The sequence below is a fragment of the Aquarana catesbeiana genome, linkage group LG01, assembly GCF_042186555.1.
Source record: "Aquarana catesbeiana isolate 2022-GZ linkage group LG01, ASM4218655v1, whole genome shotgun sequence".
Classification (NCBI taxonomy): domain Eukaryota; kingdom Metazoa; phylum Chordata; class Amphibia; order Anura; family Ranidae; genus Aquarana; species Aquarana catesbeiana.
The window spans coordinates 33838603-33863827 of record NC_133324.1 but is presented as its reverse complement, the minus strand read 5'-3'; the positions used below and the strand labels follow the sequence as shown (position 1 = coordinate 33863827).

General features: G+C 43.1%; 1 protein-coding gene across 1 annotated transcript in view; it reads right to left on the bottom strand.

Annotated features, from left to right (window-relative positions):
- Positions 1–25225, bottom strand: part of LOC141139412 (vomeronasal type-2 receptor 26-like) — a 310781-nt gene that overhangs the window by 17442 nt on the left and 268114 nt on the right. The gene's annotated exons all lie outside the window — the stretch shown is intronic.

The following is a 25225-nucleotide window of genomic DNA, read 5'->3' as shown; positions in this document are numbered from 1 at the left end:
TTTTACATTGCATGTAAAGAACTTTAACGCCATGTTAATTTAATCCAATGAAAGAGCAATTGAAATATAGCATGAACATAATAGGTAAGGAGATCCATGGTGTGTGGAACAATGGGAGAGGTAGGGGAGGGCAATTCAAAGAAACTGTTAAACTGAAACATACATACATTACGTTCACATGAAATAGTGACAACAGGTCAGAAAAAAGGAAAAAAAGGACCTGAAAAAAGAAAAAAAGAAGAGAAAAATAAAAAAATAAAAATTGTCACAAAGAAACCTAGAGGATGGACGTCTGCCAGAAAGCCAGGGCTGAAGCCTTGGACCAAGGAGAGATGCGTGGGATCTCCAAAGATGGGGGAGGAAGCAGGTGTCCCCCACCATCCTCCGGAATGGGATGTCCTAGAACACTAAATGTAATGAACAAACAAGAACAGAAGAAGCAACATCAAAAAACAAAAATAAAAAAGTTTGTTGCCAGGGAGTTACAAAAACAGCGAACAGTATACCCCATGGGCATGGGGCAGAGAAAAAAGCCTCCATTGTTGAGGCACTGGCCACGTGGGTTTAAAGAATGTCAGAGGGCCAGGTGATTTCAGGAGACAAAACCAGATTATAAGCTTATGGTCTTCAGGTTGGAAATCTGGACAGGGGGCGCCTCTGAGGGGTGAATGAGGTCTTGTGGTGTTTCTGTCTCACAGGGGTCCAGATGCGGCTTGGAGCTGTCGGTGGTTTAGGTGTAGCAGGGAGTGGAGTGATGTCTTCTTCAGGAAGAGGAGTGAGACCCAGGTTATGTAAGAAGGCATCGCTTTCATAAAGGTCTCGCAGGGAGTATTATGTGCCATCTCGAGAGGCAGAGAGGAAAAAGGGAAAGCTGCATCGATATGCAACTTTATGAGCCTGGAGATGGAGCGTGAGTGGGCATAGATTCCTCCTCTTTGCAAGAGTAATGGGTGAAAGGTCATTGAAGATCTGGATCTTTGACCCCTTGAAATCAAGCCTAGAGTTATTGCAGGTTGCCATGGACAGGGCCTCCTTACTGTCATAGTAATGAAAATGTACAATTATGTCTCATGGGTTTGCCCCTCCTGGAGGTTTGGGGGCCAGTGATCTGTGGGCTCTGTCCAGTCGCCAGTCAATATTGAGTATTTTGGGGGCCACCACATTGAAGAGGTTTAGCAAATAGGGGCGAATATCCTGATCACCCACTGTTTCTGGGATACCTCTGATTCGCAGGTTCTGTCTGCGCTCCCTATTTTCCAAATCTTCTTGCTGAACTTGGAGCTGCATAACGGTGTGCTTAATGATGGCATTGTCTTCTTCTAAGACAAAGACAACAGAAAGCGATCCATGGTGTGGGAAGATCGCAGACCAGAGAGCGAGGAGTAGCTATGCCTTTGGTCTCCTATCTTGCCCATGGGATGTACTATCGCCGCGGGAGTGTAGGGAGATGACTCCCGTGGCTGACAAAGCTGTGTAGAGGTGTGCAGGAGTCCTGGAGATTCGGCAGGGGACGGAGCCGATGCCTCACACGTCCGCCATGAAATATCTGAGAGTGTTTCTGTCAACATCAACAATAGACCTATATCAGGATAATTATTTTCCCCTATTGAACAAAAGTAAACAAGACTTGAGAGGATTCCCTGCACATAGACTCAGCATAGCATCATGGTTTGGCAGGATAAGCATCATCAAAATGATGACTCTCCCGAAAGCCTTGTACATTTTTCAGTATCTCCTGATAAATATTCCCGTGGCCTGTTTAAAAACTCTTCAAAAGTTTATATGGAATAACAGGTGCAACCGTATTGCCTATAAAATTTTGAGTAGACCAAATGAAAGGGGAGGACTATTCCTTCCAGATTTTGAAAGATACCACACAGCGTCAGTACTCGGTACTGCGGAAAGTCATGGACTGGGTGCATGGTTCTCCATATAAAAAAATGGGTGTCACTAGAGGTATGAGCTGAGTAAATCAGCCTTGAACGAGATTATTTAGATCTCAAGGCAGTATAGAGGTTCCTCTAGAGAAATGGCCCAAATTGCCATAGAAACACTGAGAGTATGGGATAAACTTTTTAAAAATACACTTTGGCAATATAATAGTCCTTTGATGCTGTTGGCAGTTAACAATTATTTCCCTCCAGGTAAGGATAATAAATTGTATTTAAAGTGGACTTCCTCTGAGATTAAATGATGTCCTGAAGGGAAATGTCCTTTGTTCACTATTAGAACTGCAAGGAAAATATGGGGTAACATGGGATACATGGAGGTATAGACAACTTCAACATTTTGTAGAATCTCTTCCGAAACCCCTCCGTTCATTTGGAAAGCTAAATCTATGGGAAAGATTAGTCGACCAAGGAGGAATAAATAGACAGGGGATTTCCAACATATATAGAATGTTGATGATGCCCCAAGATGAGGATCCCCTGTGTCCCTTGGAGGGGTGGGAACTGGAACTGAATCATTTATTGCCTGAAACAATGAGAAGTAAAGTTTTTGATTATGTTCACTCGTCTTCAATGGACACAAGGATGAAGGAAATGAACTACAAATTATTAAGTGGTATTACGTCCCAATAAAATTGTATAAAATTAGTCCGGACCTGTCCCCTTTAAGTTGGAGGGAATGCGGGGAGGTTGGAACGCATGCACATATATGGTGGCAGTGCCCCTTAATTCAACCTTATTTGAGGGAAGTATTGGACTGGATAAAGAAAATCAACAGGAATTAAATTGGATTTTATCCATGGCAATGCCTGTTCCATGCAACAGGGATGTCAAGGAGGAAATATAGAGCAGCAAGTATTACATTTCTGCTGAATGCAGCAAATTCATTAATTCAACAATGGAAATCAAATGTAATCCCGATGATAAAGGATTGGTTTAGGGAGGTAGATAAAACTAGGTTAATGGAAGAAGTAATACATATGCAAAATAACTCAAAAATAAAATGTGTAAGTACCTGGGAGAGTTGGCTGGAATTTAGACAAACACAGGTTTATGTGAACTATATGGGAAGTAATTAGGTGTTCCGCCGTTCCCCGCCCCTGTCCCCTCCTTTTTTTTTTTTTTTGTTGGTACACAGTAGTGATTAGCCAAACACCTCCCTGTTCGGTTCGCAGCAGAACATGGGAACAGGCAAAAAATTAGTTTGAACACGCAAACACCATTAAAGTCTATGGGACACGAACATGAATAATCAAAAGTGCTAGTTTTAAAGGTTAATATGCAAGTTATTGTCATAAAAAGTGTTTGGGGACGCGGGTCCTGCCCCAGGGGACATGTATCAATGCAAAAAAAAGTTTTAAAAACGTCAGTTTTTTCGGGAGCAGTGATTTTAATAATGCTTAAAGTGAAACAATAAAAGTGAAAAATTCCTTTAAATTTAGTACCTGGGGGGTTTCTATAGTGTGCCTGTAAAGTAGCGCATTTTTTTTCCATGTTTAGAACAGTCCGAGAGCAAAATGACATTTCTAAAGGAAAAAAAAGTCATTTAAAACTACTCGTGGCTAAAATGAATTGTCAGGTCTCTGCAATACACATAAAAGTCATTTAAAAAAGCGGCATGGGATTCCCCCACAGTCAATTACCAGGCCCTTTGGGTCTGGTATGAATATTAAGGGGAACCCCAAACCAAAATTTAAAAAAAAAATTGCATGGGGTCCCCCTAAATTCTATACCAGGCCCTTCAGGTCTGGTATGGATATTAAGGGGAACCCCACGACAATTTTTTTTAAAAAAATGGCATGGGGTCCCCCTCAAAATCCAAAAAAAGACAGGGGGACGAGAGAGAGCCCCCCCTCCTGAACCATACCAGGCCACATGCCCTCAACATGGGGAGGATGTCCCCATGTTGATGGGGACAAGGACCTCATCTCCACAACCCTTGCCCGTTGGTTGTGGGGGTATGCGGGCGGGGGGCTTATCTGAATCTGGAACCCCTTTAACAAGGGGACCCCCAGATCCCGCCACCCCCTGTGTTAATTGGTAATAGGGTACAAATGTACCCCTACCATTTCACAAAAAACTCAAAATGTTAAAAAAGACAATAGCCAGTTTTTGACAATTCCTTTATTAATGTCTTCTTCTTTCCCCGCTTCTTCTTCCACCTTCTTCTGGTCTTCCTTTGGTTTTATTATTGTTCTTCCCTGGCTTCTTCCTCTATCTTCTCTGCTTGCTCCTCCTGTCTTCTCCTCTGGCATCTTTCTCCGGTCTTCTCCTCCGGCATCTTCCTCAGCTTCTTCCCCGCTTCGCTCTCCAGACGATCCGCCTCAATGGGAGTCTCCTGCTGTGCGCCGCTTCTGTTCTTCTGACAGCTCTTATATAACTGAGGGCGGGCCACCCGGTGACCCGCCCCCCTCTGACGCACGGGGACTTCCCTATGGCTTTCCCCATGGTGTCAGAGGGGGGTGGGGTCACCCGTTTACATAAGGTTACGTAAGGCTACTATATACTCCCATTCCCACGGAGGGGCCCCTTTAATGTCATGCCTGTTTGGCCAGTCAACACAAGAGAGGTGGGGAGGGGATTCTCAGCTGCATGTGGAGGAGCCATAAGCAGATGGTTCTCCACCCCTCTCGTGTGTGGCTAAGAATAAAATGGAATAAAAAAGACATTAAATTTGAGTGGAAGACACCCATTTACAGTGACCTGTCATACCTTACACACTTCATCAACTTCTGTTTATTGCCCTTACACTGGGCCATAACAGTCCAGCAATTTATTATTAGATTTTTTCCCTATTTCCAATAGATCCCTATGTCATCTTTTCCCTATGTATCCCTATATATCTTTGACCCATTATCCTCAGCTTGGGTTTGGGGGGGTTCGGGTGTTTTCTCTGTCTCTGGGGTTGCGTAATGCAGCAGCCCATCCCTGCACCCTCCACCCCCCACCCTTAGGTGGGGGTGGGACTTGGCCTCCTGCTCATTGGTGTCATGCTTCGATGCCAAAACCAGCGGTGTCATTGACGTTGATTTAATGTCTTTTTTATTCCATCCTTAGCCACGCACGAGAGGGGTGGAAACCCACTGCTGATGGACCCTTTCACATGCAGCTGAGAATCCCCTCCCCACCTCTCTTGTGTGGACTGGCCAATCAGGCATGATGTTAATGGGGCCCCTCCGTGGGAATGGGAGTATATAGTAGCCTTGGAGCAGCTGGTGGTTCATTTGCTTGATTCAGTCACAAGGAAGCACATCCTGATCCCACACACAGGCTATCCTCTTTTCTGGGAGATCAGCCATCCTCTTTTGGTATGTTTTTTGTTTTGTTTTTTCTCCCATTACTTGCTTTTATTTCACATACACCCCCTCATGTAGTCCCCTTGCGGGAGCACATAGACATTTTTGCCCCATTACCTTTACACTTTTACACATTTAATTAATCGCTTTTTTTGACACATTTTTTCTAGGAACACCATGCACTTTTGGTGTACACATAGTCTATTGGATCATGCCGTGACCACTATGTTGGGCTCCGGGTGTTGTTCTCAGTCCTTGGAGGGTTCCCCCGTTTCAACCCCGGGGAGAGATCATGCCTCTTACCCCCGTCTTCCTTGGCGGATATTAGACTTGGCCTTGAGGCTGTTAGTAAGTATCCCAATCTATCTCCACCTTTTTGGGACATAATTCCCCCTGTCCTCCCTTATTCTAAGGGCATTATCATTAACCCCCGTTCTTTCTTTCCTAGTATATTACTTCATAACACTCCTGATGAATGGCTGTAATGCCCGGAAACGCGTAGAGTGCCACTAGATGCCAACAGTTACTTGTCTTTATTACATTTGTCTTTCAATCGATTTACTATACTATGTATATTTGCCATGTCTACTTTTTATTTGTATTGCATGCTACGTAGCAGCATATTTAGTGTAAGTCTGGTGACTACCTATCTATTTGATACAAAATATCTGATATGTAGTCTAGACTGTAATAAATAAATCATGTACTGTAATTTCATTTTTTTTCCACAACAGTTTTTATTGAAAATACATAAGTAATGTTTACAATACGTACAGTATAACAGTTACAATGGCATAACAACTTAGATCAATATCTTTGAAAAGAGATTATATGACATTTCAACAAAGAATAACGTTTACTAACATAGTCTATTATGGGTCATAGAGTTTGCGTGGTATATGTAGTGCCATTGAGACCAGTATCACCAGGTCTAACTATGTCTATGTGTTGTTCATTTATCTTGACCACCGATTTGTCAGTGGATCTCTGATTAATAGTGATAGGGTACCTAGCTCTTCAAGGTAATAAGAGATGGCGGAAAGGGAAAAGGCTAAAAGAAAGGAAAAAGAGAAAGGGAGAAAAAAAAGAGGAAAAGAAAGAAGAGAGAGAGGAAAGAAAGAATAAACAAAAAAAGAGGGGGGGAGAGGGAGAGATGGAGGGTAGGGTTGGATTGGGGGCCGCCTCCCGATCCAATCTCAGACCAACCAACAAAGGGGGTAATGACTGGGGGTGTATTGAATCAATTCAGCTGTCTGTATGCAGAGTGGGAAAATGGACTCTAACTTTCAGTGGTTTTGAAATGTGTCCAGCAAGCCCAGGTATTCATGATTTTTTGTAGTCGCTCTGTGGATCAGCTCCTCCATCTCCTCTATCTTAGATATTTTTGTCAGCCATTCTCTAATTGAGAGGGTAGTTGTTGATCGCCAGTGCACAGGGATGCAGAGTCTGGCAGCATTGACCATGAACATTGCAAGTGATTTATAATAGGTCCGTTTAGATAAAGACGTATGGTGTAAAAGGTACTGTGCAGGCTTAAAGTCCAGTGTGTATGTGGTAATCTGTGATAATAGAGAGTGTACCTCCCTCCAGAGAAGTTGGAGGAGGGCAAAGTCCCACCAGATGTGGAGCATACATCCTACTTCTGTTTTGCATCTCCAGCAAGTGTTCGGAATTGTTGGGGAAAATTTGTGTAATCTCGCCGGGGTTCTATACCATTTAGTGGCAATTTTGTAGCTATTTTCCTGTAGTGCTACATTTAGGGAGCCCTTATGTGCATATTCATATATATCCTCACAGTTTTCATCAGTGAGTGACAATTGTAGGTCCCTTTCCCAGGAGGTGTGCGATGCGTCTATCCCCTGACCAGGGCAGGGGTCTCTTGGATTATTGTGTAAATGTAGGAGATGAGGTGTCTTTGCGGTGAGTTTCGAGAGCACAGAACTTCAAACTGGGTAATTGTCTGCTCCAAGTGGTGGAAGGGTCCTGTGTCAAAAGGAAGTATCTCAATTGTCTGTATGTCCAGGGGGGGAAGGATTTAGTAGTCGACATGGAGACTAGATTGTCATATGTTGGTATTCGTCCCTTATGGACAAATTAGTGAGCTAACATTTCCTCATGAGGCCATTATTGTTGCAGGAATGATTGAGATTCCCCAGGAGGAAAATCAGGGTTGTTCCTCAGGGGAGTCAGCGGGCCGGGGTGTGAAGATAGATTGGAGGCGCCTATTGTCTTTTTGAAAGCTGTTAAGGAGGGGTATATGAGCGGATGTGTCTTTAGAGCCTGGGGCCAGTGTGAAGGCGAGAGCCAAGGTAGCGAATGTAATGGAATATTCGTAAATGCATTCTCTAGAGAGACCCAAGCCTTCTCTAGTTTATGGACCTTCCAATCTACGATCCTAGATAACTGGCATGCGAGATAATAATTGTGAAGGTCTGGTAGTCCAATCCCCCCTTTGATTTTGGAGCGTGTAAGGCGTGTGTACTTGATGCATGGAGTGTTATTTTTCCATAAAAATGCTGAGCAAGCTTTTTTGTATGACGCGAAAAAGGAAGGGGGAGGTGTATTGTAATTGTCTGCATTAAGTAGAGTAGTCGGGGGAGAATGATCATTTTTATGAGTGCTGAGCGTCCAAACCAGGAGACGTTTAAGTTGGCCCAGTCTTTCAAATCTGATTGGATTTTTAATAGGGCTGTTTGGAAATTGTAACTATAAAGGTCGGTCATTTTCTTGGTGATTTGAATGCCTAAGTAAGTAATGGCCTCCTTTTTCCATGTGAATGGAAAGTATTCTTGGCAATGAGTTACCTCTCGAGTGGGTAGAGAAATATTCAGGGCATGTGATTTGGAATAATTTATTTTAAGATTCGAGAGAGTTCCGAAATGATTTATATCTTTTAGTAGATTGGGCAAGGATATGCGTGGGGATTGTAGTGAAAAGAGAATATCGTCAGTGAATGCTGCCACTTTAAATTCTCTGTTTGCAATGGTGATTCCTTTGATGTATGGATTCAGTCTCAGCCTGTTTAGGAGGGGTTCTAATGATAAAACAAAAATGAGGGGTGACAGTGGACAACCCTGTCGTGTCCCATTGCTTATAGAGAAGGCGTCCGATAGGTGGCCATTCACTTTTACCCTTGCTTAGGGAGAGCTATATAAAGCTTTAATATGGGAGCACAAGTCCCACTCCTTTTAGGACCTCTTGCATGTAGTCCCAGGCCACTCTATCGAACGCCTTCTCAGCATCCAGGGAGAGAAAGAAACCCTGAGTTTTAGAAGACATAAGCCTATGTTGCAAGTTTAGTGTATGCGTAGTGTTATCTCGGGCTTCTCTGCCCGGGATAAAGCCTACTTGGTCAGATGAAATAAGCATGGATAAGAGAGGGAGTAATCTGTTCGCTAAAATTTGGGCATAAAGCTTTATATCCACATTGAGTAGGGAAATTGGCCTATAGTTGGCTACTTGTGTGGGGTCCTTATCATCTTTTGGGATCACTGCTATGTGTGCTTCTAGCATTCTACCTGATGACAATCGAGGGTCGGCCAGGGTATTGAAGGTCACTAACATTTTGGGTAACAGTACATCTAGAAAGCTTTTATAATAGATAAGTGAGAGGCCATCGAGTCCAGGACTTTTGCCTGCTTTCATTTGTTTTATGGCAGAGGAAAGTTCCTCGGCCGTGATAGGACCTTCCATGGCTTCTGCCTGTTGGGTGGTGATAGGTTTGGGGCAATATTGATTTACAAAATCTATGATTTGTGTGGATCGGTGGTTCAGTGATTTTGGGGTGGGCTATCTCTCATCAGATTGTATAGGTTGGAGTAAAAGGATTCTAATTGTTTGGCTATGTCTTCATTTTTAGAATAGGCTGTACCTTGGTTATCTCTGATATGGTGAATAGTGGATGTAGTCTTGGCTGCCTGTACCGTGCGGGCTAATAGTCTTCTGCTTTTATTTCCATGTTCATAGAACACTTTTTGTTTTAGAACATATCATCTTCTTGTGCGTTTCCCAAGTTCATCAAATTGTGTGGAACAAGTGAATGTTAGGTCTTGTAGGGTAGCTTGTGAAACCGACTGTTTGTGGGAAATTTCTAAATTTTTGATTTTATCGATTAGAGCATTAATTTGCTCCTGTTGTCTCCTTTTAGCTCTAGTCGCCAATGATATGAGTTTCCCCCTGATGACGCACTTGTGGGCTTCCCAGAGTGTGATAGGTGTAATGTCTTGGTTAGAGTTCTCTTTGAAATATAGTTTAATGCAGGAGCGAATCTGTTGTGTTATTTCTGGTTCTTTTAATAGTGATGGATTAAGGCGCAGGATTTTGTTGTACGGGAGGAGTCGGGAAATGTTAGGGTAACTGTAATTGGGTGGTGGTCAGACAGGAATATCGGTTCTATTGAGGCTTGTGAGAGGATAGTTAGGTCAGTTTGGGTGAGAAAAAAGTAGTCAATTCTAGAATATTTTTGATGTGGTGGGGAATAGAAAGTATAGTCTTTGTCTGTAGGGAACATGGTGCGGCCGGTATCATGTAATTCAAGGTTTTGTAGTTGTAGTTTGATCTTTCGAAGTGCTCTATATGAAAGCGTGGATGTGCCTGAGGAGGTGTCCACGGTCAGATTGAGTGGGGCGTTAAAGTCTCCCCCCAATAGGACCATGCCTTCTTGAAATATAGACAGGAGGTCACACACATTCCTGAAAAAAGATACTTGGTGCTCATTAGGACAGTATATGTTCGCAAGTGTGATTGGTTTGGCAGCATAGATGCCTTTAATGAAGATGTATCTGCCTTCTGGGTCTATCAAGGAGTCTGATAGTTGAAAGTTAGCATGTTTAGAAATTAGAACGGCTACCCCTTTGGTTTTTGAATCAGGGTTTGTGGCATGTAGAACAGTCCTATATACATGATTTGTTAGCTTAGGTATGGAGTCTGATCTAAAGTGTGTTTCTTGTAAAAAGAGGAAATGTGCTTTGTGCTTAGTTAGTGCTGATAGTATCTGTGTTCTTTTTTCTGGGAAATTTAAGCCTTTTACATTAAGCGAAAGACATTTCAAGGTAAGTTGTTTATCAATTGTCTGTTCTTTCTGCATGATGTGTAGGGGTAGGAGATGTTATAGGTGTGGCTGGTAGTAGTAGGAAGAGTAGTTTCGGTTTGGTGGAAGAGGAAGCGGCTCCCAACAATATAGAGATGAGACTCTAAGGGAATGGGAGGAAGAAGAGGGAAATACAGGGGTGAAGAGAGGCAAGAAGTAGTGAGAGGAGTAGAAGAAAAGAAGGTATAAGGACTACGGGAAAGTATCAAAAAAGAGGTGAGTCCGGAGAACTTTGGAGGGGCACACAGTTATTGTGTATATAAGGATACCAGAGGTGGGTATAGACTTTCTATGCCACCTTGTATGATTTAGCCAGAGTGTCAGTCAAAGTCCACAAGGACTGCTGTGGGGGGACGGTGGCTTTGGAAGGAATCAGGTACTAGTGCAACAAAGAGGACACCAAAATGTGAGAGTAACATATGGAATGAAGAGAGAGGTTTAAAAGTTTTAGGAATACCCTTGAATACGATTATTAGCAGGGATGTACTGAATGTAATTTTTTAGCATACAGGTTCGCTATTTAGTAAGTGTACCAACTCAGATAACATTATTCAAACTTTGAACAGACCTTATAAGAGTAAAGTATAGAAACGACAAAAATCAATAAACAAAAGAAATTACAATCCTGTGTTGCCCCACCAGTATATAGGAGCAGGCAGGTAACTGTCAGTGTGCAAAAGAACCCTCTTAACGGGTCATCATCATGGATACAGCAGTGTCTAAAGATTATGCTTGTGACTCCATGTTTGTTATAGAAGAGAGATCTCCGTGGGAGTAGAGATGTTGATCTAAGGGAGAGGAGACTTTAGTACTCTATTATCACCAATTCTCGCTACTTATCCTTTAACAGTGGTGTTCACCGTAGGGTACGGGGTGGTTGGTGAGGGTGATTGCAAGTGTCCCTACTTAAGCTTAATCTTGTAATATATGAGATAGTTCTAATGCCGCGTACACACGAGCGGACTTTATGGCAGACTTTACTGGGCGGACTTTACGCCGGACTTTGTCGGCGCCTTGCGCCGGACTTAAAAAGGGATGGACTTGGATACACACGATCAATGCAAAAGTCCGCTGGTTTGGAACGCGGTGACGTACAGCATGTACAACAGGACTACAAAAAGGAAGTTCGAGCCCCACTATGGCACCCTTTGGGCTCCTTCTGCTAATCTTGTGTTTATCTCCTGTTAGTAGAAGTTTGGTTAGAGACGATTCGCGCTTTTCACACTTCAGCTTATTTCAATCGTTTTCTGCGGTTCAGTTTGTGGTTGTGAGGTTTGTATCTGCTTTTCATTGCATTGTGGTCAGTTCATAACCTGCCTAGCAGGTCGTTCTGGTCCGCTCGTTCCTGATTTTCAGTTCGTTCTTCATAGGCCTTGCTTTTTCTTCAGTGCGTTTGTTATAAGTTTGTTTGTTTGACCAGCCGACCGTTTTGAAGCCATGTCGCATGGACGTACTCGTTCTCGAGTTCGTGCTGCGTGGGGACTTGGTGTTGGGGTTAATACTTTGACCCGAGTCCAGTCCATGAACAGGGCGAGGAGGAGTTCATGGATGAAGAATTGGTTGTGCCAGCGTGACCAATTCTCACATATGCCTTTGCTCCGTGAGCTCCGTGAGAATAATCCTGAGGATTTCAGGAATTATCTCCGGATGATGGACCCCGTTTTTGAGCGTCTGCTGGCTATACTGACCCCCTATTTCAGCAGGCAGGATATCTGCATGAGGCAAGCCATCAGTGCGGAGCAGAGGCTAATTGCCACTTTACGTTACTTGGCGACTGGGAGAAGTCTTCAGGACTTGAAGTTCTCGACAGGCCTCTCCCCCCAGGCTCTAGGGATAATAATCCCAGAGACTTGTTCTGCCATCATTCAGGTCCTGCAGAAGGACTATATGAAGGTAAGTTTTATCCTACATGATATGTATTAAATGTTTGCTAATGTAGTGTCTAAATGTCCTCGTTACCTAATTACCATGCTTGGAATATGCTGTGAATGTCCCCTTTATCTTCATGCATGCCTGTTTTTTGACATTAATCATTTATTGCCCTACATGCATATTTACATTCAATAACCTCCCCACCATGCAATCCTGGGTCCATTTATATCTCTAGCCTATAGTCCCTTGAACAATGTATATTGTCAGCTCCATTGTACTGTTTGACCCTCCCCCACCCCCTCAAATGTTTGAAACTGTCAGGTGTGTTTATTAACCTAATTAGTACCCCTCTCTCACCCCCTCAAATGTTTGAAACTGTCAGGTGTGTTTTTGACCCTAATTAGAACCCCTCCCCCACCCCCTCAAATGTTTGAAACTGTCAGGTGTGTTTATTAACCTAATTAGTACCCCTCCCCCCACATTTAAATTGATCAATGGGCCATCAGAGGGGGTGATTAATATTATAAGTGGGCCTTATGTTTTTTATAATTTAAATTACAAACACACATATTAATAATGTTTGACTGCTGTTGTTCACTAATGTTTTTGTGTAATCTGATATCCAAGTTATGTTTAAACGTTTAAAAAGTACTTTTTACTTCTTAATTTTTTTCACTCCACAGTTTCCTTCCAGTACACAGGAATGGCAGACTGTAGCCTCCCAGTTCGCTGACCGTTGGCACTTTCCCAACTGTGTCGGGGCGATTGACGGGAAGCATGTCCGCATTGTGCCACCACCGCATTTGGGGTCTTATTTCTATAACTACAAGGGGTTCCATAGTGTAGTTTTGATGGCGGTGGTCTCGGCACATTTGGACTTTCTGTTTGTGGATGTGGGGAAGAACGGCCGGATGTCTGACGGAGGAGTGTTTGCACAGACCGAGCTGTGCCAGCGTCTCCAGACTGGTGGCCTGGGATTGCCACCTGATAACCAGAATGTGGATGGACTCCCCTCAGTTTTTATCGCTGATGAAGCGTTTGCTCTCGGTGAGCACTTGATGAGGCCGTTCCCCCAAAGGACACTCACCCCTGAGAGGAGGGTATTTAATTACCGGCAAGAAGAGTTGTGGAGAATGCCTTTGGGATTCTGGCCAGCCAGTTCCGTTTGTTCCTTTCAGCCATAAATCTGGCGGACTATAAAATTAATCACGTCATACTGGCTTGCTGCATACTCCATAACTTTTTACGAAGACATTCGGCTACATATATTACCTCTGTTGGGCCTGAGGCCGGACTTGTACAAGTTCAAACACTGACAGGTCGTATTGGCTTGGCCCCCCGAACCGCACGTCAAGTGCGTGAGTGATATGTGAATTATTTTAATGGTCAGGGGGCCATTGCTATTCAACAAGAGCTTTATTTTTTACAAAAAAAAAAAAAAAAATTTGGGATAAAATATCTTGTTTTTCTTCTTGTTTGCATTTAGTTTGGTCTGTCTCCTAGTGCACTTGTAGTAGTGGCAAGTGCATTTACCTTTAGTTAATAAGGCCCTTTGTCACTGTAACCACACAAAAATTTGCAAAACATAATATTGAGAAATAATCAGCCACACACATTGTAGTAGTAAAAACATTTTACTGTGTGCACATTGAAAGGTGCATTTTTTTTTTAATTTTTTTTTTTTATTTTTTGTTTTGTTTTTTGTTTGTTTTTTTGTTTTTTGTTGTTTTTTTTAAACTTTTTTTTTTTAATGTTATTAAAGGCATATTTAAACAAAAATAGACCTTGTTTCAAATCTTAAAATTCACAACAGTGTTTTGAAAAACATACAAAAAAATAAAGGAACTTACAAAGTTCAACATTTTAATAATGGTGCTGGTGATGTCACCCTTGTAAATCGTTAATTTTTAAGATGCTCAAAATTGAGCATTACAAAAGGGTCAAGTCAACATGTGCTATCTCCCATCATGGGTGAGCAATGTACGTGTTTTGTGTGTGCAATCCCTTTGTTCCTCTCACCACTAAATAATTTTGAGGACGAAGGGGTCGCAAACACAAAACAAGTACATTGATATCCCAAGATGGAAGATAGCACATGATGACACATCGTGTGCATCATAAAAAATCTTCTTGAAGGAAAAAACTCTAAAAAAATATTTGAAGAAGAAACAAACTTCACAAGGAAATGATGAACATGATTGATGTTTTTAGGCAAAACTTTATTATATTTTGCCCAAAACATCAATTATGTTCTTCATTTCCTGTTGCATGGAGTCCAGGTGAAGTTTCATGCTGTGAATTTGGTCATGCAATTGATCAGTTTGGCCATTCCACAGCATTATCTGGCCAATCAGTCTTTGGGCACTGTCTGTGCTGAATGGCTCTACCGCTTGGCCTTCCACAACCAGATGCTCACCTAAAATGTGTGTAAAAAAAAAGGGTTAAAATATGCACGCCTAAATATATTACCTTAAGCTGGGGTGTCAGTCACTCACTTGGTGGGGTTGAAAGCTTGCATACTTCCTCCACCTCTCCTTCCTCCAGCTCGTCGGGTGGGCGTGGTCTTGGGCTTGGGCTATCTTCAGCCTCAGGCTGGTGACTTGGGGAGGTCCTGGGATCCTTGGACTGTTGTCTGAGTCTTTTCTCCCCTATGATAATTCAACAAAAGGTATAGTTAAAACATAGTGATATTTTATATTTTTAAAAAATATATGTGAAAAGTTGGTTATGAGTTGTGGACAATTGCCTTTTTTTGTCCTCAAAAATTTAGAAGACAGGATGAACATTACCTATGAACAACAATTATAAACAATACACATTTTCATGCAAGTTTCACAGATGCAGACACCTCAATGATCTCCTATGTGTATTACCCCTCAAAAATGTCTTTATGGTCTCTTCAAAAGCCATGTTGGTGGCCTTATATCTTCTCCGTGATGTGGAATGTTGTGGCTCCGGGCTTTGCTCCGCGCTACTTCCACTGATTCTCTCCGCCATCTTTCTCTATCTACTCCCACTGCGCAACGAAGAGTGAAGGGGCGGGACAAATCGTACTAAAGAACGTCAGGGGCAGGCGACGCAGGCGGAGCATGACACATGCGCAGTGTATATAAAGCTATTATGATGGCCTACGTATGTCCGTGCGGAAGTAGCGAGCGTCATAAACGAAGGTAAGATTAAACGTGGGGGTGTGTGTGTGTGTGTATATGTGTACCCTAGATTCTTCACAAACTAATCCTGGGAGTTCTGACTGATGTTACAGTTTTGATCTTGTGTCTTGGCTTTCAGCATCAATGAATCCCTTTAAAGAGGCTGATTTTTTGTCGAGATTTATCGATTTATATCAGGAAAATAAAAACCTGTGGGAGGTCAAACACCCACTATATTTCAATTGAGCTGTAAGGAAGGCAACACTGGGCACACTTTTAGAATTTGTGAAGATTCGAGTCCCCCAGGCAGACCTCAAGTTTGTGGACAAGAAAATTGGTATCTTGCGAAACATGTATAAGCGGGAAAACAATAAAATCCAGGAGTCGCTCAGATCCGGAGCAGCAGCCGACCAAGTTTATGTACCCAAGTTGTGGTACTACCACAAAATGCGATTCCTGGATGACCAAACAGAAGCCAGGCAATCACTTTCGACCCTTCCCCCCACCCTTCCCTCCAGCCTTCCCCCCACCCTTCCCTACAGCCTTCCATCCACCTCCACCCCAGCTGAGGAGTCCCAGGAAGAACTGGGCCTTTTCAGCCTTGATGAAGTGGATGCGCCCAGCTTCAGCCAGGTATCCTTTTTTGGGGAATTTGTGATTGTGTAAATGTTATTAATGATGTTAACGTGTCAAATTTGTAAGTGCTTCATAAAAAATGACTTCATCACAAATATTAATATGTAGACATATCACTAGACAGTAGTGGCCAAAAATATACTTCTGCATAGGTGTGCGCAGCCTCTTGCATTAGGGTGTGCACCCCAAAGCTCAAATACATATGCATGTGTATATGTACTGATGGTGTCAGTAGGGCAGTGGACAGTGTCATTATTTTTATTTTATTTTTAAATAAATTATTGTATTTTGTAACAATTTTTTGGTGGATGAAATATCAGTGGTCTAAGCAGGGGGGAATATGCACCACACAAGGTGAGAAGGGTGTGCCCAGGCACACCTGGCATACCCTGTGCGCATGCCTATGTACTTCAGATATTGTTGATCAGCTGGAATAATGGTGGGGTCAAATAGCTAGCCTTTAATATTTGTAGAGAATTATATTTGCAAGTCATCAGCTGAAAATTGTGTGTGATTGCGTAACCCACAATTACAACTATGTCCCTTTTTTGACACAGGATGACCTCAGCCAGGAGGAGGCCTTGACCAGTGGGAGAGAACAGGAGGCTGTGGCTGGGCCCAGTAGAAGCCACACGGAGTGTCAGGTGCCTCCCCTCCGCATTCTCACCAAAAGGCCCAGAAGAATGACCCAAACTGAGGAGGAATCCCTAGCCCTCATTTGTGACGCCAGCCAAATCCTCAGCACACCACCCAATGCAGAGGAGACGTATGGGACATATATGGCCACCAGATTGCTGGAATTGGAAAAGGGGCAACGCCTCCTCTGTGAGGGTTTAATTTTTCAGGCCTATCAGAAGGGCTTGAGAGGGGAGCTTACTGCTACAACCTATCTAGCAGATGAAGCCACTCCTTCTCCTCCTGCCCCAAGTACACCACCAGAGGCCCAGCCTCCGAGGAAGGCTGCAGCGAAGCGTGGAGGGAAGGCTGCAGAGAAGCGTGCAGGGAAGGCTCCACGGAAGACTCGAAAGTGATTGCCTGGTTTCTGTCTGGTCTGACTGTGCTCCCTGTGCTCCCTAGTCGCAAGATACCAATTTTCTTGTCCTAAAACTTGATGTGTGTCCTGGGGGACGAAAGGCTTCACAGATTCTAAAAGTGTCTCCAGTGTTGCCTTCCTAATTTTTGGTTAACCCAAATAAATGGATTTTTTAGTTACCTTACATTATTGACTATGTGTTTTGAGTCCAAAACGACATTTTGTTTGGGAGTAGGCAGGTACAGGTCAAAAAGACTATGGGGTTGATTTAATAAAAGCAAATAGACTGTGCACTTTGCAGAGGGCAGTTACCCTCTGCAAGTGCAATTGCTCTAGAGCTTAGGAAATGAGGTAAGGCTTGACTGCAAAGAGTACCCAATACTGTGCAAGGAAAATTCAAAAATCAGCATTTTTGCTTGCACATGATTGGATGATGGAAGTCAGCAGAGCTTCTGCTCATTTATTAAGCTTTGGAGCAACTGCTCTTGCAGAGGGCAACTGCACTTTGCAAAGTGCACAGTCTTTTTCCCTTTAGTAAATCAACCCCTATGTGTGTGTTTTTGATGATAAGTGCACTTTAGAAATTGCACTGCAAGTGCACTTGTTGGAAGTGCAGTCGCTGAAAATCTGAGGGGAAGAGCTGAAATGAGGGGAAGCTCTGCTGATTTTATCATACAATCATGTGCAAGAAAAAGGTTTTATTTTTTTGTGGTTCCTTGTATGTGCCCCTCGGATCCACAGCAAAGGCACTTCAAAATGCTCTTTCTGTGCAATTCCAAGTAGAATTTGCACTTGTAGTGAAAAATGAATTTGCCTTTGGAAAATAAACCCCCCTATGTCTAATTAACAAGGGACACCAACCTCATTAAGGTTCATTAAAACAACACAAAATATTAAGGTTATTGTGGTAACTTGAAACTACAAAAATAAAATAAAAAAAAATGTTTGTATAACTTAGCACACATTGTAAAATAGATAGTGTTTAAATCTAAAAAAAAAAAAAAAATGAGTCCAAAATCTAATTTAATACTTTATTTATGGAAATCTGGCTCTTTAAAAATATCATATTAGTTATGGCATGAGGATAAATCATGAAGAAAGTACTTTGTGAGAACTCTGTGTGAATAAAAAGCAACCAAACAACTTCATTCCTCTCGCAATATAAAGAAAAAAAAACTCTGTATTAAAAGATCACAGAAGAGGAATGTGCTAGCTTCAATACGAAGGCTAGTTTTACCGGACCGATCGCTTCTGTCTTGTAATTGCTTCAGAGCATGCATCAGTTTGAGTTTGTCGGACTAGCACACAGAATACCGATTTGTCCGCTAGAAAGAAGAGTCCGTCGGATAGATTTAAAACATGTTTCAAATCTAAGTCAGTCCAACTTTTGAGCAAACAAAGTCCGCTGGAGCCCACACACGATCGAATTGTCAGACGAAATCCAGTACTCCGTAAAGTCCGCTCATGTGTACGCGGCATAAGGGTGTCTATGATAGGGGGACATGTTAGTAGATTGGTAGGTTTAGGGTGGGGCCATAGGGAATGGGGAAAGCAAAAGATACTGCTGAAGGAGAAGGGGGATCATTGCTGGGAATCCCAGACCAAGGGATGAGAAGTGGGGGGGGTCAATACATTTCTGTATCAGTTTTGATGACTATCTTTGTGGGTAAGGACAATACTGTCAAAGGTGTGTACTATTTTGTATGCACTTTGTAATACATTCTAAGGTAACTGGTTAATGGACATAGTGGTAAGATGTAAGGGCAGCCCCCACCCACACCGAGAGGACTTGCATATTCGTCATTCATTTTAAGGGGATCATTATCAGTGTCCCAGTACACAATTTAGATAGACGTCTATTCGGCTAGGGTTCAGGCCCCTCCCCATCTGCCACCACAGTCAATGCATAAAATTCAGCATGGTCATGCACAATATTATAGGAGGAGAGAAAAAAAAAGGAGGGGGGGTTTCTTCCTTTTTCTTGCATAGAAATATTTCCATCTCCTAGGTATATTCTTGCGAGATAGTGAGGTCATAGGAGAGAATCTCTTTGGGGTATTGTGAGTTGCTACCGACCTAATTCCAAGGCATGGTAGATTGGGTCTTTGTGTGTGAGAAAAAGACATCATTACCTGCTTTGGGGGAGGCTGTTGATTCAGATGTCAGTCTTATTTGTTTACCCATGGGGTCGGAGTCTGTTCGGAACCATCTTCAGTCTGTGAGGCAAGAGCTCTGGTGGTGTCATAGAAACGACAACAAACAAAACAGTCAAGAATAAAAACAGGCGTTGGTAGCACTTACAGGCAAAGTCAGGTGTAAGGGCATGAGTAGAAACAGCTGCTGGTTAAGCTTCATGGTGGTCTCATCTAGGAGTCGCAGTTGAGCCTGGGCTGCTAGGAGGGAGGTCTCGGTGAGAGGGACGTTCTCCTGGAGACGTGAGATCCAATCTGCGGTGTTTGGATCTTTGCCTTTGTGCTTTGGGTGAAGGGTTGTGAGAAACTGGCTTCCATGGCTCCACCAGGAAGTAAAATGTGTACCAATCAGGAAGATCAATCATTGGTATGTCGAGCTGTTCGCAGAAGGAAGGAAGGTCATCTAGGGTCCGTAGTAGCGCTGTGCGACCCCTAGTGGAAGCCGAGAGGCAGAACGGGAACTTCCATCTGTATTGTACATTGCGGGATCGCAAGATTTCCAGCAGAGGGCGCAAGGCACGCCTATTCTGCAGCGTTATCTGAGAAAGGTCTTGGAATCATTTTATTTCTGTGCCATTAAATGGAATGCGGCCTCTTTCTCTTGCCTTACATAGGATTTCTTCCTTCAGGGGAAAATTTACAATACAGCATACCACGTCTCTCTGTGGTTCAGAGTCACTGGGAGGGGGTCTCAAGGAACGGTGTAGCCTTTCCATTTCAATAGGGGTATCCACCGGACAGTCCAGCAGGTTTTTAAAGATGGACCCCCCACACCCTCACATTATGCCTGCGACCCCTATTGTCGAGGTACTCCACCTGGCAGTGTAGCTCAAACATGTGTGTAAGTTGGGAATCGTGTGATTTTTGTACTTGCCTGATTGCCGCAGCTTGGGTTTGAGAGACCTGTTCCACATCCGTGATCAGATAGGACATGCTGTGAATGTCTGCTTTTAGATCCGATATTGCTGCTGTAAAAGTGTGTCTTATGTCCAGTGCGACCTTTTGCAGGTCATTTTGCAAATCCAGGAGGCTTGGGGGATGATTAAGTGCGCTGTCGTCACCCATCAGTGAGGCGGAGCTGCTTCTATGTGAGACCGGGGATGAGACCTGTGAGGTCTGTGAAGCCTCATGTTTCCCTGACTGTTGGCTCTGAAACAGCTCTGGTATATTCTTGCCAGGCTGTCTTTCAGGGTATAGGGAGCTGAGGTGCTTCTGCTGTGTTTACCCATTATTGAGAGTGAAGGCAAATCCCTTTTTTGAGCTTTTTGTGTCCTCGATGTGCAGGAGCACTCTTCTTAGGCTGCCATCTTGGGTCCCGTCCAGGCCATGCCCCCAGAATTTCATTTTTATGTTGTCATTTTCTCCTATACATGGCATACCCTTATTTAAAGTCCCACAAAATTCCTCTTTTCTATCTACCAAATCAGGGATGGAGGCCACCATGTGTTTCATATAGTGTGTGTCAGCTCACGCCCATTTACCTTTTTTAGTAGCATTTGAATCAGTCGCTAATAGTCAGGAGCTTTTTTATCTGTGAGTCTCAATAGTGTACCAGTAAATTTAGAGACCAAAATGTCAAATCGAAGGTACACTAGTGAAGAGGCCTAGACATTTCTGAACATGACGGATAGTGAAGAGGAAGTGACTCATCTGTCAGATTCAGGCTCAGAATATAGGCCTGTAGACAGCAGCGGCACCATGACAGATAGCTCTGATGAAGGAGTTGTGGTCCCTGCCAAGGTCAGGTGTACCAGACCCCGATCTTCTTCTGCTGTCGTTGAGGTGCAAGAACTGCAGGTTCCTCTTATGGAGCAGAGAGCCAGTACTAGCACCGCTATTCCTTCTGGTGAACTGGCAAGCACCAGTGTAGTACATCCTGGTCATACATCCAGCACTGCATTAATGCCGCGTACACACGGTCGGACTTTTCGTCTACAAAAGTCCAACGGACGCTGACGGACTAAAGCTGGCTGGTAATCCGATCGTGTGTGGGCTTCTCCGGACTTTCAACGGACTTTTTTAGCCTCAAATCCGACGGACTTTAGATTTGAAACATGCTTCAAATCTTTACGTCGTAAGTACGACGGACCCCGAAATCCGCTCGTCTGTGTGCTAGTCCGACGGACAAAAACCCATGCTAGGGCAGCTATTGGCTACTGGCTATGAACTTCCTTATTTTAGTCCGGTGTACGTCATCACGTACGAATCCGTCGGACTTTTGTGTGGTCGTGTGTAGGCAAGTCCGTTCGTAACAAAGTCTGCCGCAAGTCCGCCGAAGGTACGTCGGAAGTCTGTCGGACAGGCTGTCGGACTTTTGTAGACGAAAAGTCCGACCGTGTGTACGCGGCATAACACTTCGTAACGTGGTGAGTCCCATAAGTGCAGTTCAAGCTGGCGAGGTGTCAAGTACGAGTAGTGTCCCACTGCCAAGAAGAAGAAAACAAACACAGGCCTGTCGAGCCCTTTCTGATGCATTCGCCAATCCTAATTTGGAACCCACCACTTCTGCAGCACCCGTACTTCCCCCATTCACTGGCCAACCCAGAATTCAGGTGGAAACAGTTGATTTTACTCCACTGGATTTTTATTTGCTGTTTTTCATAGAAGATTTCTATAGATCTATTGTGGACCAAAGCAATTTGTATGCTGGTAAATTAATCGCTGCTAATCCCCAGCTGACCCTTGCCAGAGACTGGAAACCAATGACGGTTTCCGAATTTAAGACCTTTCTGGGCCTATCCCTCCTCATGGGCATAACTAAAAAGAGAGCGTTGCAGTCATATTGGTCCACTGACCCAATTCACTATATGCCCGTGTTCTCTGCCTCCATGACCAGGGCACGATACGAGCAGATCTTGCGGTTCATGCACTTCAATGACAATGAACTCTGTCGTCCTCGGGGTGACCCTGGATTTAATCGGCTCTACAAAATTGTCTATCAAACAATATTTTCCCAGCAAGAGTGCCAGATACGGGGTCAAGATTATAAGCTGGTAAGATAGTGTGGAACTTGGTATCACCCTTATTCGGAAAGGGGTACCACTTGTACCTGGACAATTATTACATGAGCGTGCCCCTTTTTAGTCACCTTTTTGACTAAGGAATTGGCGCATGTGGCACCGGGTGATCTAATCGCCGGGGCTTCCCCCAGTGGCTTGTAGAATACCGACTTAGACAGGGTAGAGAGCCTGCTTGAGCAGTGAAGTGGAGGGATTCACAGAATGTTTTCGTTCTGTCCTAGCTTCACACAGACACAGCAGTCCAAATTCCTACGGTGACTGGTGCTGTGGAGAAACCCCTCTGTGTTCACAAATACAACCTTAACATGAGAGGGGTGGACCTCAACGACCAGTTGTTGATGCCATACCTAATTGCCCGTAAGGCCAGACGCTGGTACAAAAAAGTGTCTATTTATTTCAATTGGCTTTGCTGAATGCTTTTATGCTATATAAAGCTTTAGGACGGACCGGACCCTTCCTTAAATTCCAGGAAGAGATCGTCAGAGCCCTTCTGTTTCCAAATGGTGCTCTTGCCCAACTTCCCAATCCAAATGCAGTGAGCCGGCTGCATGAGAGGCATTTTCCTTTTGTCCTCCCCAGTACCCCTACCCAAAGAAACCCCCAAAAAAGATGTCGTGTCTGCAGCAAACGCGGATTTAGGCGTGACACCCGCTTTTATTGTCCCTCCTGTCCTGACCAACCTGGTCTCTGCATTGGTGAATGTTTCAAACGCTACCACACACTAGTGGAGTTTTAGCATAGAGTACAGCACCACACAGTCCTAGCCACACTAACACAGGATCTCGGGGTCTCGAAAGATGTGATGGCCATCACATTTTGAGAGACCCTAATCTGCAACGTTTTAAGTTTTTATAAAAGTGAAAAAGTGAAAAAAAAAATCTAAAATAAAAAAAATCCAAAAATAGTTGTGGCTGTATTTTTCTCACTAGTGTTCGCTCACTATTGTTCTATATCTATCGTTCTTTCTCTGTTTTATTTTTACTATGCTTTATTGTATTTGCTTTGCAGGTATGATATGTTATACTGTAATGTTTGTTTTATTGTTAGCCATCATTTGCTTAGCAGGTATGCCATTCAGCTGCAGCACGAGTTTATTTATCTTGACAGCAACAGCATTTTCTCCCACGATACATAAAGCCATGACTCCAGCGCTGTTGGAGGTGATTTCACCACAACAGTTTAAAAAAAAGAGCATATATTTCGACGCATGGGGGTAGGGGTGGAGGAGAAATTTGCTCCTAACATTAGGGGCGGATTGCCCCCATGCTTCGGCATATATTTTTTTAGGCACAGTTTGCAATGTTGTATTTTTACTATGTTTTATTGTATTTGCTTTGCAGGTATGGTAAGTCTTATACCACGTACACACGGTCAGAATTTCTGACAACAAATGTTCGATGAGAGCTTGTTGTTGGAAATTCCGACCGTGTGTAAGCTCCATCAGACATTTCCTTAAGATCTGGATCTCAAATTTTCCGACAACAAAATCCATTGACGTAAATTCCAATCGTGTGTACACAATTCCGACGCACAAAATTTTGCGCATGCTCAGAATCAAGCAGAAGAGCCGCACTGGCTATTGAACTTCATTTTTCTCGGCTCATCATATGTGTTGTACGTCACCGTGTTCTTGGCGATCGGAATTTCCGACAACATTTGTGTGACCGTGTGTATGCAAGACAAGTTTGAGTCAACATCCGTCGGAAAAAAACCATGGATTTTGTTGTCGGAATGTGCGATCGTGTGTACGCAGCATTACTGTTATACTGTAATGTTACTTTGTTTTATTGTTAACCATCATTTGCTTAGCAGGTACGCCATTCAGCTGCTGCACGGGTTTATTTATCTTGACAGCAACAGTGTTTGCTCCCACGATACGTAAAGCCATGACTCCAGTGCTCTTGGAGGTGATTTCACCACCACAGTTAAAAAAAATGGTGTATGTATGCCCATCATTAGAAGTGGGTGGATGTAGGGAGGTATTCTAATGGTGGGCATACCCATTGATCAATCTCTTTTTTTCATTCAGCCCACAGGCTGCATATCTGCTGTGATCTCTATGGCCTAAGATACCGGATGCTATGAGCATTTCATGACTTAGGTTTCGCCGGATATAAAAAAGCGCCATTGGGAAATTGGAAAAGCATTTTATCACACCAATCTTGGTGTGGTCAGATGCTTTGAGGGCAGATGAGAGATCTAGGGTCTAATAGACCCAATTTTTTTCAAAAAATAGTACCTGTCACTACTTATTGCTATCTTAGGGGATATTTACATTCCCTGAGATAACAATAAAAATTATTAAAAAAAATGAAAGAAACAGTTTCAAAATATAATAAAAAAGCAAAATAAATAATAAATAATTAAAAGAAAAAAAAAAAAAGAGAACCCCTGTCCCCCCGTGCTCACGCGCAAAAGCGAACTCAAGCATCGGTCTGGTGTCATATGTAAACAGCAATTGCACCATGCATGTGGGGGCATCACCGGGAAGGTCAGATCGGGGGCAGTAATTTTAGCAGTAGACCTCCTCTGTAGATCTAAAATGGTAACCTGTAAAGGCTTTTAAAAATGTATGTAGTTTGTTGCCACTGCACGTTTGTGCGCAATTTTAAAGCATGTCGTCTTTGGTATCCATGTACTCAGCATAAGATCATCTTTTTTATTTCATCAAACATTTGGGCAATATAGTGTGTTTTAGTGCATTAAAATTAAAAACGTGTGTTTTTTCCCAAAACATTGCGTTTGAAAAATCGCTGCGCAAATACTTGCTAAAAAAAAAAAAAATTGCAACACCCACCATTTTAATCTGTAGGGCCTTTGCTTTAAAAAAACATATAATGTTTGGGGGTCCAAAGTAATTTTCTTGCAAAAAAATGTTTTTTTCATGTAAACAAAAAGTGTCAGAAAGGGCTTTGTCTTCAAGTGGTTAGAAGAGTGGGTGATGTGTGACATAAGCTTCTAAATGTTGTGCATAAAATGCCAGGACAGT